Genomic DNA, 15,746 nt, shown 5'->3' with positions numbered 1-15,746 from the left:
TTAACTACTTAATTAACCACTTAACTAACACTTCAATTTATCAATAATAAAACACTCATGAGATCACAACGTCATTATTACTTCCTTCTATAGCCATTGTTATTACCTTTAGCATGTGACAGTGATGATATTAATCGAATAACACGGAACTGATAAAAGCCAACTTTCATTGTACTAATACCATTCTACCAAACATCCACAATTAAGATAGAAGTTGAATAGTCATCAATCATGTTGAGTTCCTATATGTCTACAGAAATTGACAACACAACGATTTAAGCACAAGTTATCCCTTTTGATTACATAGGGCAAATAAAACTGTTAGAGTTACCCACTAATCATGCACAACGTACATGAACCTATGCTAGCATGGCAAGTTCTAAATCTCAAGATCCACCGTCGCTTCACAAGAGATTAACACCCTATCTTATATGTTCGCGATGCACATAAGACAAATACGCACAACCAATACTAGATATCATGCAATCATCATACACTAAAGTATTAAACAATTAACTAAAGAATTTCATAATAAATCCGTTGCAACCCCATGATCACGATTAGCCCATAATAGAACTTATCGCCATCATGGGTTCATATGAAATCATGATAAACAACACAAGAAAATAATAACTAAACTAATTATATTAAAACAGAGTACGTCACAAGAGTAAATAAGTCAAAGCAAGAAAACTAGCATCCAACGTTACAACGAAACAAGAATCACAAGAAAATATGCTTCCTCTTCGTTGCGGTGTGCTAAATCGGTCTTCTTCCTTATCTCCTTCGCTTCTTGCGCCAAACACAATCTAAAACATAATCTCCTTCATATTCTCTATGAAAACGTCTTAAATCTACTTATATAATAGTCCCATAAAACTCAGATTACATAGAAGTTGGAAGCCAAACAGAAGTAGAAGTCTAAAATAATTCAGCTTTTTCCCCGACCCTGCGCGGCCGCTCAGCATTTCTGCGCGGGCGCGCAAGGCTGCTGCGCGGCCGCTCAGCATTACTGCGCGGACGCGCAGGACCCTACTGGAAAAAATCCAGGTTTGCTCCGTTTCTTCGCCGTAATCTGCCCGTTCTTTTCCTCTCACAATGGTGAACACATGCCAAGGCTTATTCTTGATGATTCCTCCTCCGAAATGCAACTAATACCCTGAAATGCATAAACACTAGAAAAACGCATCAAATACACAAAATACTTGATTTCAAGACACCAATTTAAGCCATTTTAAGACGTTCTAAGTGGTATAAAATGCCACTTATCACACCCCCAAACTTAAATCGATGCTTGTCCTCAAGCGTCACAGACTCAAAACAAATAAAAATATGCATGAATGCAATCTATATGAAAATGCACCGATCCCCCTTACTACAATTAACCAACCAAATTGTCACATCTCAACGAATGTAGTTAGACAACAAAAGATCAATAAACTCATGCAAACGGACATACAGCCAGAAACGTGGTGTGTGCAAATGCTTAACAGATATGCTTCGGAACTAGACCAATTACTATGACTAGACTATCCTCAAGGCAATCCTACGATTATACAAAGAATAAAAATTCTAGGCACAAAGTGATATACAACACTACAAGAACTCTGGAGCTTACTACGGAATCGTGCTTTTTATTTACAACTCAAATGCTTATTTGACCGTGCAATGAGTGAGGTCCACAAAAGACTTATACAATGGTATCCATGTAACGAGCGTTAGGTTAGCGGATCCCAGACTCTAAAAGCCTTAGGTCACTAGGCACAAAGTCCCCTAAAAACTTAATTACTCGAATACCAAAGAGCCCACTCTTGATCAATTATGCAATTTTTTTTTTTTCTGAGCAAGTGCGTTTCGCTCCATCTTGCTCAACCCTAGACTACTCGCATAACATGCGAGCCGGCTACTAGCCATTTGACGCCTAGCCACAACTAGCAACAAATTCCATTTTTACTCCATTTTTTTTCTTTTTTCATGCCTTTACCACTAAGAACCTATTATCAAATTCTAAGCATAATAAATAGATTATCCTCGAAAATAATCAGATCATAACAACAATCTAGCCCTTAAGCATTCTCTAAGACTTAGTGAAAATACAAGTGCTTCTAGCATGCATATCAACCTACACAACTTAATAACACTTTAATGCTATCACTACACTCGCATCAATATCACAATTCAGTCGATAAATCATTGCAAAAGTGATCATGGTATATGCATGAGCTATATGATATGACAAACAAATAAAGTTATATAAAAAACTATATGGCAAAAATTATGCAACTATATGAACTAACTATCATGAATATACAGCTATATGACACACACAAAATATTCCTTAACTACCACCCCCAAACTTAAAATCTTCACTGTCCCCAGTGAAGGTAGTAGAAAGGAACACAGGGTATACCTACTCGGAGTCATCATCATCATCACCCTCAGTGGGTGGAGTATCAGGCGGCGGGTATGCAGAGTCCTCACCAAAAACTGGCCACTGGATATCAGCTCCAAGGCCTCGAAAAGCAGTCCCTAACGCAAGAGTGAGCTCCTGAGCAAACCTGCTCTGCGTCTCATACATGGCATCCATCCGCCGTGAAAGCCTCCTATACTGGGCATCACCCATCCCAGCACCCTCCTGAGCTCTCGAAGAACCAGCCTCACCACGCCCTGGCCTAGCCATAGTAGCACCTCGTGCTGGACGTCCTCCTGGAAGATGATAACCCATCCTATGCTCCTCAGGCTCACCACCGGTCCACTCCTGCATCCCATTCAGAGTGCCAGAATTTATCGGAGCTGCTGGCAACTGTAACTGCTCATGAGCCGGCCAGTTCACTCCTACTGCTCGGCATAGCTTCGTAACCGTGGATGCATAAGGGATGTTCATATGCTTTGCTCCCCTCAAAAACTTCAGAATTCCTTGGTAGATAAACTCACAAAGGTCCACATAGTATTCCTCATTCAGAATTCCCCACAACAACTGTGCTCTCTCAACTGTGACCTTGTGTGCATGTGAAGAAGGCAAAATATTAGCACATATAAATGCATTCCATGCACGGGCATACCTGTTCATGGCGATCGCCGGAAAGTGACGATACTCATTATTGGCTGGACTGCGGTTCCAAACTGTGCCCGGTCGACAGAGAGTCGCACAAATCAAATCCAAGTCAAAATCCACAGCAGTCTTTTCATTCCAGTTCTCCTCCTCGGGCTTCCTCTCTCGCTGTCCAATCACACGGCGAATCGCCGCAGGATGATAATCAACCGTCAGCCCACGAACTACAGAAAACCCATTCTTTTCAGCCTTCACGTTCGCGTAGAACTCGCGAACAACACTCATTGGTACTGCTTCGGGTGACTCATAAAAAGCTATCCACCCTTTCTCTGCAATCATGGGCAACAACTCACCATCCCTCCCTGATGGTAAAAACCCCCTCTCCTTCAGAATCGGCTTCCCCAACAGCCTAGTGTACTCCTCCTCCGCAGCTCTGTCAGTTAACCGAGGCCTTGCAGCAGTACCCCTTGATGAATCAGCAGTAGGAACTGTGCTGCTGCTGTCAATAGTGTGTGCTCTCTTGGGTGCCATTGATTTGTGAATAAAAGTGTGTAAGAACTGATTTTTGATGTTTATGAGAGGGTTTAAGTGTAGGAAGTTTGTGGGAGATATGTGGGATAGGTGTATGTATATATAGGGTGTGGAGTAGGTTAAATTAGATTAGGAGTGGGGTTGAGGGATAAAATCATGGGGTAATGGGAAAAGAATTCGTTAGTTTATGGGCTGTGATGGGTTTTTGTGTTTTGTTTTTTTTTTTTTTTTCTGAACTGTAAAAAATTTTCTGGAACTCGACCCCTGCGCGGCCGCTCAGCATTTCTGCGCGGGCACGCAGCAAGCTGCGCGGCCACTCAGCATAGCTGCGCGGGCGCGCAGAGGGTCTCTGGAAAAAAATATTTTCAGCCCCTGTTTTCTGATTTTTTTGTGTTTTTGGATAGGTTATTAACTTCTAAGGGTTCCTGTAACAACAATTCATGGGTTGCCTCCCACGCAGCGCTTCTTTTTCGTCATTAGCTTGACGTTCCGTACCTTTCTCAAGTAGTCAACAAAATGGCACTAACCACCTCTCGGTTTGCCATGTCCCCATAGTAGTGCTTCAACCGCTGACCGTTAACCTTGAATGCTTGGTCCGAATCATTCTCAAAAATTTCCACCGCTCCATGTGGAAACACAGTTTTGACAATAAAAGGTCCAGACCACCTTGATTTCAACTTCCCAGGAAAAAGTCAGAGCCGAGAGTTGAATAACAGAACTTGTTGCCCTGGCACAAATAACTTACGATGTAGCTTCCTATCGTGCCACCTCTTCACCTTTTCCTTATACATTTTGTTATTCTCGTACGCTTGCAGTCAAAATTCATCAAGTTCATTAAGCTGAAGCATTCTTTTCTTACCAGCTGCATCTAAATCCAGGTTCAATTTCTTCAATGCCCAGTAGGCCTTATGCTCAAGCTCCGCCGGTAGATGACATCCCTTACCGTACACCAACTGAAATGGTGACATCCCAAGTGGAGTTTTGTATGCTGTTCTGTAAGCCCAAACAGCTTCATCGAGCTTTAAAGAACAATCCTTCCTTGACAGACAAACAACCTTCTCTAGAATGCGCTTTATCTCTTTATTAGACACTTCCGCTTGACCATTTGTTTGCGGATGATAGGAAGTAGCTACTCGATGATTCACATTATAACGCTGCATCATAGAAGTGAACTTACGGTTGCAAAAATGCGATCCTTCATCACTTATGATTACCCGAGGTGTTCCAAACCTTGTGAAAATTTGCTTATGAAGAAAATTTAGCACTGCCTTTGCATCATTTGTCGGTAAAGCTTTAACTTTGACCCATTTTGAGACATAATCAACTGCCAGCAAGATGTACTGATTATTGCAAGATGAGATAAAAGGCCCCATGAAATCGATTCCCCATACATCAAAGACCTCGACTTCAAGCATCACATTTAATGGCATCTCATCCTTCCTTGACAAATTTCCCACTCTTTGGCAACGATCACACCTTAAAACAAACTGATGAGCATCCTTGAACAAAGTAGGCCAGAAAAAACCTGCTTGCAGAATACGAGCTGCCGTCTTCTCACCTCCATAGTGTCCACCATAAATCGTGGAATGGCAGTCTCGTAATATCCCCTCCGTCTCACAGAACGGGATACATCTCCTGATGATCTGATCAGCTCCCTGTCTAAACAAATATGGTTCATCCCACATATACCACTTCACCTCATACAGAAACTTCTTCTTTTGAGCGGATGTCAAATTAAGCGGCATTATATTGCTGACAAGATAGTTTACAATATCTGCAAACCATGGTTCTTCCTCCTGAATTGCAAACAACTGCTCATCCGGAAAAGATTCATTGATTAACGTCCTATCTTGTGAAGTAGAATCGGGATTCTCCAACCTAGAGAGATGGTCAGCTACTTGATTCTTGGTACCTTTTCTATCTTTGATCTCTAACTCAAATTCTTGAAGTAAAAGCACCCAACGAATGAGTCTCGACTTTGAATCCTTCTTAGAAACCAGATAGCGAATAGTTGCATGATCAGTGAATACTGTCACTTTCGTACCAAGCAGATAAGATCGAAATTTCTCAATGCCAAAGACTATAGCCAAAAGCTCCTTCTCAGTAGTGGTGTAGTTCAATTGGGCCCATTTAAAGTCTTACTCGCATAGTAGACCACATGGAAGAGATTTTTCTTGCGCTGTCCCAGAACTGCACCTACCGCATAGTCACTCGCATCACACATCATCTCAAACGGTTCTGTCCAATCTGGTGCTGTAATAACTGGTGCCGTGATCAAACTCTCCTTGGGAGTCTCGAATGCTGCCAAACATTCATCATCAAATTTGAAAGGCATATCTTTCTCAAGTAAATTGCACAACGGCTTAGATATCTTTGAAAAGTCCTTGATGAATCGCCGATAAAAACCCGCATGACCGAGAAAACTACGGATTCCTTTCACCGAATTAGGTGGGGGAAGATTTTCAATGACTCCCACCTTGGCCTTGTCCACCTCCAGACCTTTGCTAGAGACCTTATGCCCAAGGATAATGCCTTCACACACCATAAAATGACATTTCTCCCAATTAAGCACCAAATTAGTTTCCACGCATCTTTTGAGTACGGCACGCAGATTATTCAAACATTCATCATATGAGTGTCCAAAGACGGAGAAGTCATCCATGAACACTTCGACGTTATTTCCAATCATGTCAGAGAATATAGCCATCATACATCTCTGAAAGGTGGCCGGGGCGCCACATAACCCAAACGAAACTCTACGAAAAGCAAATGTGCCAAATGGACAAGTGAAGGTAGTCTTTTCCTGATCCTCTGGTGCAATACAAATCTGATTATACCCGGAATAACCATCCAGAAGACAAAAATACTCATGTCCCGCCAATCTGTCAAGCATTTGATCAATGAATGGGAGAGGGAAGTGATCCTTCCTTGTGGCTTTGTTCAATTTTCTATAATCCATGTATACTCTCCATCCTATAACTGTTCGAGTAGGGATGAGCTCATTCTTTTCATTTGCGACCACAGTGATACCTCATTTCTTAGGTACACATTGCACGGGGCTCACCCATGAGCTGTCAGAAATAGGATAAATGATGCCTGCATCTAGCCATTTCAGAATTTCTTTCTTCACCACCTCCTTCATGATCGGGTTCAGTCTTCGCTGCTGTTCCACAGTTGGCTTACTACCTTCCTCTAACAGAATTTTATGCATACAATATGAAGGACTTATCCCCTTGATGTCTGCTATGGTCCATCCTATAGCCGATTTGAATTCTCTCAAAATCCTTAAGAGCTTGTCTTCCTCACTACCTGAAAGGTCAGCTGAAATAATAACAGGTAACGTAGATGAATCACCTAAAAAAGCATACCTCAAGTGTTCAGGTAATGGTTTGAGCTCCAAGGTAGGTGCTTCCTCTATTGATGGTTTGAGCTTCCCTTCAGCATTCTTAAGGTCATAAGTACCAAGAGATTCAAATGGTATGTCGAGCTTTCGCTTCCATGGAGAAGTGTTCAGATATTGTAATTGCTCGTTGCTATCTTCATCATCGCTGTCAAAATCCCCCACTAAGGCCTTTTCCAATGCATCAGACATTAGAATGTGATCGAGTTCCGAAGTAACCGCAGAATCAATCACATCCACTTTTAAGCACTCCTCATCTTCTGTAGGGAATTTCATTGCCTTGAATACGTTGAAGGTCACATCCTGATCTTGGACCCGCATAGTAAGTTCCCCTTTTTGCACATCTATCAAGGTACGTCCAGTAGCCAAGAAAGGCCTCCCCAAGAGTATGGGAATCTTCTTATCTTCCTCAAAATCCAGAATAACAAAATCAGCAGGAAAGAAGAGCTTATCCACCTTGACGAGCACATCCTCAACTATGCCCCTTGGGTAAGTAATGGAACGGTCCGCCAATTGTAGCGACATGTATGTGGGTTTTGGATCAGGCAGATCCAGCTTTTTAAAGATCGACAACGGCATCAGATTAATGCTTGCTCCCAAATCACAAAGGCACTTGTCAAAAGTTAGATTGCCAATGGTGCAAGGAATGGTGAAGCTTCCTGGATCTTTCAGTTTTGGTGGTAACTTTTGCTGCAGAACAGCGCTGCATTCTTCCGTGAGAGCAACGGTTTCAAGATCATCCAGTTTCACCTTCCTTGAAAGAATAGTCTTCATAAACTTCGCATAACTAGGCATTTGTTCCAGCGCCTCAGCGAAAGGTATATTGATGTGAAGTTTCTTGAACACCTCCAGAAACTTCCCGAACTGTCTATCCAGCTTTTGTTGCTGCAATCTCTTAGGAAAAGGTGGTGGAGGATAGGGCTGTTTCTCCCCTGTATTAGCCTCAGGAAGAGTGTGTTCAACAGTAGTCTTCTTTGGTTCCGCCACTTTCTCCTTTTGCTTAGATTCTTCATCTCTAACTTCAGCTTCGACTTCTTTTGCCTTTTCAGCATCAGCTACTTTTCCAGACCTTAAGGTAATAGCCTTGACTTGCTCTTTAGCTTCCTTCCTGCCTGTTACTTCTGTGTCACTGGGAAGAGTGCCAGGTTGATGATTGAGCACTGTATTGGCTAATTGACCGATTTGATTTTCCAAGGTCTTGATAGAAACCACCTGACTCTTGCACAACAGCTTAAGTTCCTCAAAATCAGCACTAGTAGGTGCAGCTGCACTTCCCTATTGAGGATATGATTGCCTTGTAGCATACTGTTGTGATTGCTGGAATCCAGGTGGGTTAAACTGTTTACTCACTCCTTGCTGATATGGTGGCTGAATAGCATTCTGATTATTCCCCCAGCTGAAATTTGGATAATTTCTGTTGTTAGGATGATAGGTCGCTGGCACAGGCTGCTGTTGTCGCTGATAATTATTCACATACCGAACAGATTCGTTGACAAGAGAACACTGATTCGTAGCATGAGAACCTGCACAAAGCTCACAAACCATAGCTATTTGATTAACTCCATACGTAGCCAAAGAATCAACCTTCATTGATAGCGCTTCGAGCTGGGCTGCAATAGCGGTGGCTGCATCAACTTCCAGAATACCTGCTACCTTGCCTGACGTCATCCTCTGAGTTGGGTTTTGATGCTCATTTGCAGCCATCGTCTCGATAAGATTATACGCCTCAGTATAGCTTTTAGCCCATAAGGCGCCTCCAGCTGCTGCATCGAGCATGGGCCGAGATTGGGCCCCCAAACCATTATAAAAACCAGTGATTACCATCCAATCCGGCATTCCATGATGTGGACATTTTCTCAACATTTCCTTGTAGCGTTCCCAAGCCTCGCACATAGATTCTGTAGGTTGCTGCGCAAACTGAGTAAGAGCACTCCTCATAGCAGCAGTCTTTGCCATTGGATAAAACTTCACCAGAAACTTTTGCGCAAGATCTTGCCACGTAGTGATGGACCCAGCTGGTTCAGAATGTAACCAATCTTTAGCCTTATCCCTCAGTGAGAATGGGAAAAGCCTCAACTTGATAGCCCCATCAGTCACGCCATTATACTTAAAAGTACTGCAGATCTCGACAAAATTCCTTATGTGCATGTTGGGGTCTTCAGTTGCCGCTCCTCCAAAAGAAACAGAATTCTGCACCATCTGAATAGTGCCCGGCTTGATTTCAAAGGTGTTAGCTTGAATAGCCGGATGAAGGATGCTTGACTGAATGTCATCAATTTTAGGCCGAGAAAAATCCATAAGAGCTGGATCAGCTTGAACAATACGATCTCCCATGTTTACTGGTTCTTTCTACTCAGTTCCTGAATCCGAATCCTCAAAATCTAACTTCTCCGGAGTATCAAGAACTTCGTCTTTCTCCTCAGCTGTATCTAAGGTCCTCTTGCGAGCACGAGAACGAGTTTGCATAAACGCTTGCTAAAGTACCTGAAACACAACCGAAAAGAGTAATTAACTACTACGTCCTAATCACTGAGTCCTAATGACCAATGTTGGTAAGTACATAAACTAAACAAATACGCCGAGTCCCCGGCAGCGGCGCCAAAAACTTGTTAGGGCGAAAACATGCACTAATATTCACGCAAGTATACGCGTTCGCAAGTAATATAGAATACTTTCTAGTTCGTTCCCTCAGAGACTCAGACTAAGTTATTGTCTAATTAAACTCACTCACCAATGTATGATTACTTCTCAATGTTAAGATAACACTTAAAATTGTTGATTAAATATTAACTATAATTAACTATTTAATTAACCACTTAACTAACACTTCAATTTATCAATAATAAAACGCTCATGAGATCACAACTTCATTATTACTTCCTTCTATAGCCATTGTTATTACCTTTAGCATGTGACAGTGATGATATTAATCGAATAACACGGAACTGATAAAAGCCAACTTTCATTGTACTAATACCATTCTACCAAACATCCACAATTAAGATAGAAGTTAAATAGTCATCAATCATGTTGAGTTCCTATATGTCTACAGAAATTGACAACACAACGATTTAAGCACAAGTTATCCCTTTTGATTACATAGGGCAAATAAAACTGTTAGAGTTACCCACTAATCATGCACAACATACATGAACCTATGCTAGCATGGCAAGTTCTAAATCTCAAGATCCACCGTCGCTTCACAAGAGATTAACACCCTATCTTATATGTTCGCGACGCACATAAGACGAATACGCACAACCAATACTAGATTTCATGCAATCATCATACACTAAAGTATTAAACAATTAACTAAAGAATTTCATAATAAATCCGTTGCAACCCCATGATCACGATTAGCCCATAATAGAACTTATCGCCATCATGGGTTCATATGAAATCATGATAAACAACACAAGAAAATAATAACTAAACTAATTATATTAAAACAGAGTACGTCACAAGAGTAAATAAGTCAAAGCAAGAAAACTAGCATCCAACGTTACAACGAAACAAGAATCACAAGAAAATATGCTTCCTCTTCGTTGCGGTGTGCTAAATCGGTCTTCTTCCTTATATCCTTCGCTTCTTGCGCCAAACACAATCTAAAACATAATCTCCTTCATATTCTCTATGAAAACGTCTTAAATCTACTTATATAATAGTCCCATAAAACTCAGATTACATAGAAGTTGGAAGCCAAACAGAAGTAGAAGTCTAAAATAATTCAGCTTTTTCCCCGACCCTGCGCGGCCGCTCAGCATTTCTGCGCGGGCGCGCAAGGCTGCTGCGCGGCCGCTCAGCATTGCTGCGCGGGCGCGCAGGACCCTACTGGAAAAAATCCAGGTTTGCTCTGTTTCTTCGCCGTAATCTGCCCGTTCTTTTCCTCTCGCAATGGTGAACACATGCCAAGGCTTATTCTTGATGATTCCTCCTCTGAAATGCAACTAATACCCTGAAATGCATAAACACTAGAAAAACGCATCAAATACACAAAATACTTGATTTCAAGACACCAATTTAAGCCATTTTAAGACGTTCTAAGTGGTATAAAATGCCACTTATCACTCAATCATCACGATTCAATATTTACTAATTAACTATTTCGATACAGAATAAAACACAACACGACTTTTATTTATTAAAAATAATAGGACTCTGAATCGTGTCATCACAGTCCACCGTCAGCTCATCGAAATTCATTGGTGACGGCGGTAAAACTTGCGGGTACCCGATTAAATTCGGGTTTCCAACACGAATTCCACCGATTAGCTTTTATAATTTCCCGCACAAAATTGTTTTATTTCATAAAATCAGTCAAGTAATTCCATGCAACTAAATTAAAATAATTAAAAGAATTTCTATCACAATACACGCATCTGCACACGCGCCAACAATCACACTGAACATTGGGCCGAAAACAGAAGGAAATCGAAGAACCCAGGCGGCATACTGGAAGATACTAAATCGCACAAACACAGGGGCATGTATCTATGTATGTATACATACATAAACAAACAGGGACCAATTCTAGGCCGTTACCGAGCAGCAGATCGGAGAGAAACAATACCGGCGGCGGAAACTACCAAGCCACGGCGGCAAGAACCACCAGAATCAACGAAAGGTAGAAACGAGTGGGGAATCACAGAGATATGAGAGAGAGATTTTAATAAAGTGTCAAGAAATCAACAGGGGAGGGGTACCTGTTTTGTATATGTATATATATTTAATAAATTAGGCAATAGAAGCTTAGCACGTATCCACTGAAGTACTGGGAAATTGACACGTATCAAAATAAATCGATCTAAGCTTTCTGTGACCCGGTTTTTATCCCGTAATTGAATTCTAATGGATATATTTGCAACTAAAAATAACCCGGAAAATTACCAAACTAATTTTAAAATTTCCGGAATAAATAAAAACTAATAAAAAAAAAAATTAAAATTTTTAAACCATTTTTGAAACGTAATTCATACCCGCGTTTCACAATTAACGAACCGAGCTGCACTCAAAACAAATTCAGAAAATTACAAAGGTAGTCTTTAAATGTTACAAATATCCCGAAGTAAATAAAAACGTAAATTTCGTAATTTTAAAATAATTTTTAAAATGCACTTTATACCCGTTTTTAACAAATAAACGAAACAACGCGCTGGTAAAATTAATCCCAAAAATTTCCAAAATAATTTTAAAATTCTCGAAATATTCTAAACTTAAATAAATATAAGTTTCATAATTTTTAAAGATTTCCTGAATTAAATATAGATTTTACAAATAAATACAATCAGAAAATCATACAGGGTTAAATAATTGATGAAATATTGATTTTTTTCAATTTTATAAAATCCCAAAAATAAATATTGTCATTATAAAAGCATAAAAACAATTTTAAAGATAGTTCCAGTATTTATGCAAATAAATTTGCGATAAATCCACTTTTTAAAAGTGAAAACAATTCAATACTACTCAACCAACAATTACACGAACGACCCTATGCATCATAAATCACACACACATAAATAATAATAAAACAACATCGAGCTGACAAAAAAAACTATTCACATACTTTATTTATTTAACACTTTCACAATTATATATTTAAATAATTCAAAAGTACACGAGTCGTTATATCCTTCCCCCCTTAAAAAGATTATGTCCTCAGAATCTAACCTAATTACATAAGTGAGGATATTTTTCAAGCATATCTGACTCTAGTTTCCAAGTAGACTCTTCTACTCGAGGATTTCAAATGTACTTATTATAGATATACACTCATTTCCAATGACTTGCCTTTAACGATTAAGAAATTAGATCGATCACTAAGTGCAAAACAACTTGGACGAGAGTCCATTGGCTCCTGATCAATCACTTGATTCAAATTAGATACTCATCGTCCTAACCTTGACAGGCAAAACACATTATATTTGCACACTGATGCGACTGTAACATCAACTCATGAACAGCTTTATCTATATTTATCAACACTTCGAGAATGGTTTACTAAGGTTAGAACTTAACCTGTCCCTTCTACTTAGACTTATCCAGTCTCTTTCAAGATGAAACTTGTATTAACACGACTGGTCCTATTTCTATACTCATATTCTCTCTCGATACAATTTCGCCTTCTTTCTTTGTCTACTCCTTGCCGCTTTAATCAATATCACTAGTTTTTGGTGGGCTGAATTAACTTGGAATTTGACAACCTTCTTTCTCCCACTTTATCTCAATAAAAATGGGGACCTACACCTGCATTCACATGAAGCTTGGTAAAGTGGCATTCCAAAACTGACATCGATGATAAATGATCATTCCCGTGTTTCCTTAAAACTCAATCTCTCCACATAGCTTACATTTCCTGAATCACTTCCGTACTTTGACTCTCCGTTTAAGGATGATAAGCAGTGCTCGTTTTTAACTTGGTTTCCAAACATTTAAACATCTCTTACTCTTTTCCATCTGTTAAGGCTGAAAAGTAATCTCATAGATTTACGTATTATCTCCTTTAAGTATTTAAACTTCAGATTCCATACTTTCTAATTCGTTTATTAACTCCTCGGTGGTCTTAGGTACATCCAATCCTTTCTGTCGGCGTGAGGTATCTGTTATCATACGGCTTTGCTTAAGTAGTTGTTAATGGATTAATTCAGAATCCTTTGTTAACCTTATTCAAAATTTCATTCTTGAAGCTCAACGTATAGTTGTTTTCCTTTTGATCTTTGGAGAAAAATCCTTGGGGATTCCACGCAGACTTTCTTATTTCTTGAGTAGCTGAGGATGTTATCAATAAATACAGTTTGCTTATCTAAGTATTCCTTATACACCATGATCCTTAATTCCTTATAATCATATGATACACTTGTTATTTCACATAATATCATCCGAGCTTGCAATGCCCTTAACTCACTTTAATTATAATCGCTGATACGTTCTTAGGTCGGATCTTAAGTTAATCCCCGAGGTATAATGTATTGCTTGAATTAGGTCTCGTAAGTAGTCAATTCTTTATAGGGTCTCACTTCTTCTTATTCGTTGTTTTATTGCACTCCCGCTAATCAGTACATAATCTCATAACTTTATTCCTTTTCTCCAACAACATCACTGATACATTTTACGATTTACTTCTTATAAAACCACTCTTTGGTCTACCTTGTTCATTAGCCTTACGATACTTCGGCTTAATTCTTTGGCATGTCTAACACTTCCCAATCTATTTTGAAATCCGCTTCTTATATCGAGTTATCACTATTTTTCTTTAAATTTCCATATATCTTGGCGTCTCTTCAATAACTTAAATACTTAATATTGTGATTCCCTGTGGGATCTCATTTCTTAATTCTTCTACTTGTAGCATCCAAGTGCTGGAAGAAAATTTGGAGATATCGTGATCGTTCTCCTGGGCGCATAAATTTTCTTTTTTTAACTACTAACATCATGATCCATTATCTTCTATTGACATCATATCTTTCCCTTCACAACTTTAACTGAAAGGTCACACTATCCATCTTTCTTCCTTTTGGATTATGAACTTTAGCTTCCAATTCCAACCTTCAGAATCCTATAGTTAATTCTTCTGGTATAGTCTCTATGTTCATTCTCTCCTTTTTGTTTATCGCTTGCCACTACATTTGTTTTTCCTCGTGGATACTTAATTCAAACTCTTATGGACCGTATAGATCTTACACTTTTCTCCATACATATCATGTCTCCCCATTTTTCAAAACAAATATTATTACTGTTAGCCCCAATGATGAGTAGGATACTTCTGCTCATAAGATTTCGGTTGTCTGGGTGCATATACAATAACTTCATTGTGCTGCATCATCACACATCCTACTCCCTTATGAGAAGCATCACTATAACTACCAAATCTCCTTGATACTTCCAAAATGGTAAAGCAGGTGCTGTAACCATTCTTTCACTTAACTCTGTAAAACTTTCTTTACCCTTTTCTACTTCATATAAACTTCTTGCCATTGTTGGTGTTTCTGGTCTCTTTTCATTCATAGTAACTTTAATTTCTACTGAATCTCTCTTGATCTTCTCCACATTGACTATTTATGCTAAGAACTATACTTCATACAACTTCTTTCTTCTCTAACTTTTCATTTATCATTAAATGCATGGTCCCCCGTTGACTTTAAGTTTTACGCTACAGCTTATCCAGATATTCCTTAAAGATTTTTGTCCATCGAGTTCAAATATTACGGGTATATTAGTTAATCCAAATGACAATATAGGAATAATACTTAGTTCTGAAAATTATCTTTGATATATCCATAGGTTTAATCTTCAATTGGTGAAATACCAAATCTTAAATCGATCTTACAAAAGTACTTTGCTTCCTTTGTCTGATCAAACAAATCATTGGGTCAAGGTAACAGATACTTGCTCTTGATAGTAAACTTGTTAAGCTTTCGCTAGTCGACGCATAACCTCATACTTCCATCTTTCTTATTAGTAATGAATACCAGTGCACCTTATGGGGTACACTAGGTCTAATCGCTCCTTCTTCTAACGTCTCTTACATCTGCTTTGCTAATTTCCTCCTTGTAACTGGTGCCATTTTATGTAAGGCCTTGGTCACTGGCTTCGTCTCAGGTGCTACGTCAATCGCGAGCTTCATTTCTCTATCTGGAGGAAATGTTGATAACTTATCTGGAAACATATCTTTAAACTCTTTAATTGCTATAAAATTTTCAATTTTGTTTGCCTCTAACTTTTATTTATCTCATAATTACCGTAATACTCACATCTTGATCACCG

The 15,746-nt window shown here is 39.3% G+C and overlaps 1 non-coding gene across 1 annotated transcript; it reads left to right on the top strand.

Annotated features, from left to right (window-relative positions):
- Positions 1 to 8,817: 8,817 nt before the first annotated feature.
- On the top strand, positions 8,818 to 8,924 carry LOC141662573 (small nucleolar RNA R71). The gene has a single exon (XR_012550681.1). It is a non-coding gene; the product is annotated as a small nucleolar RNA R71 (small nucleolar RNA).
- Positions 8,925 to 15,746: the final 6,822 nt, after the last annotated feature.

Source organism: Apium graveolens, chromosome 5 (assembly GCF_009905375.1).
Source record: "Apium graveolens cultivar Ventura chromosome 5, ASM990537v1, whole genome shotgun sequence".
NCBI lineage: Eukaryota > Viridiplantae > Streptophyta > Magnoliopsida > Apiales > Apiaceae > Apium > Apium graveolens.
Note: the sequence above shows the minus strand (reverse complement) of the source record. Positions and strands in the feature narration are given on the sequence as shown.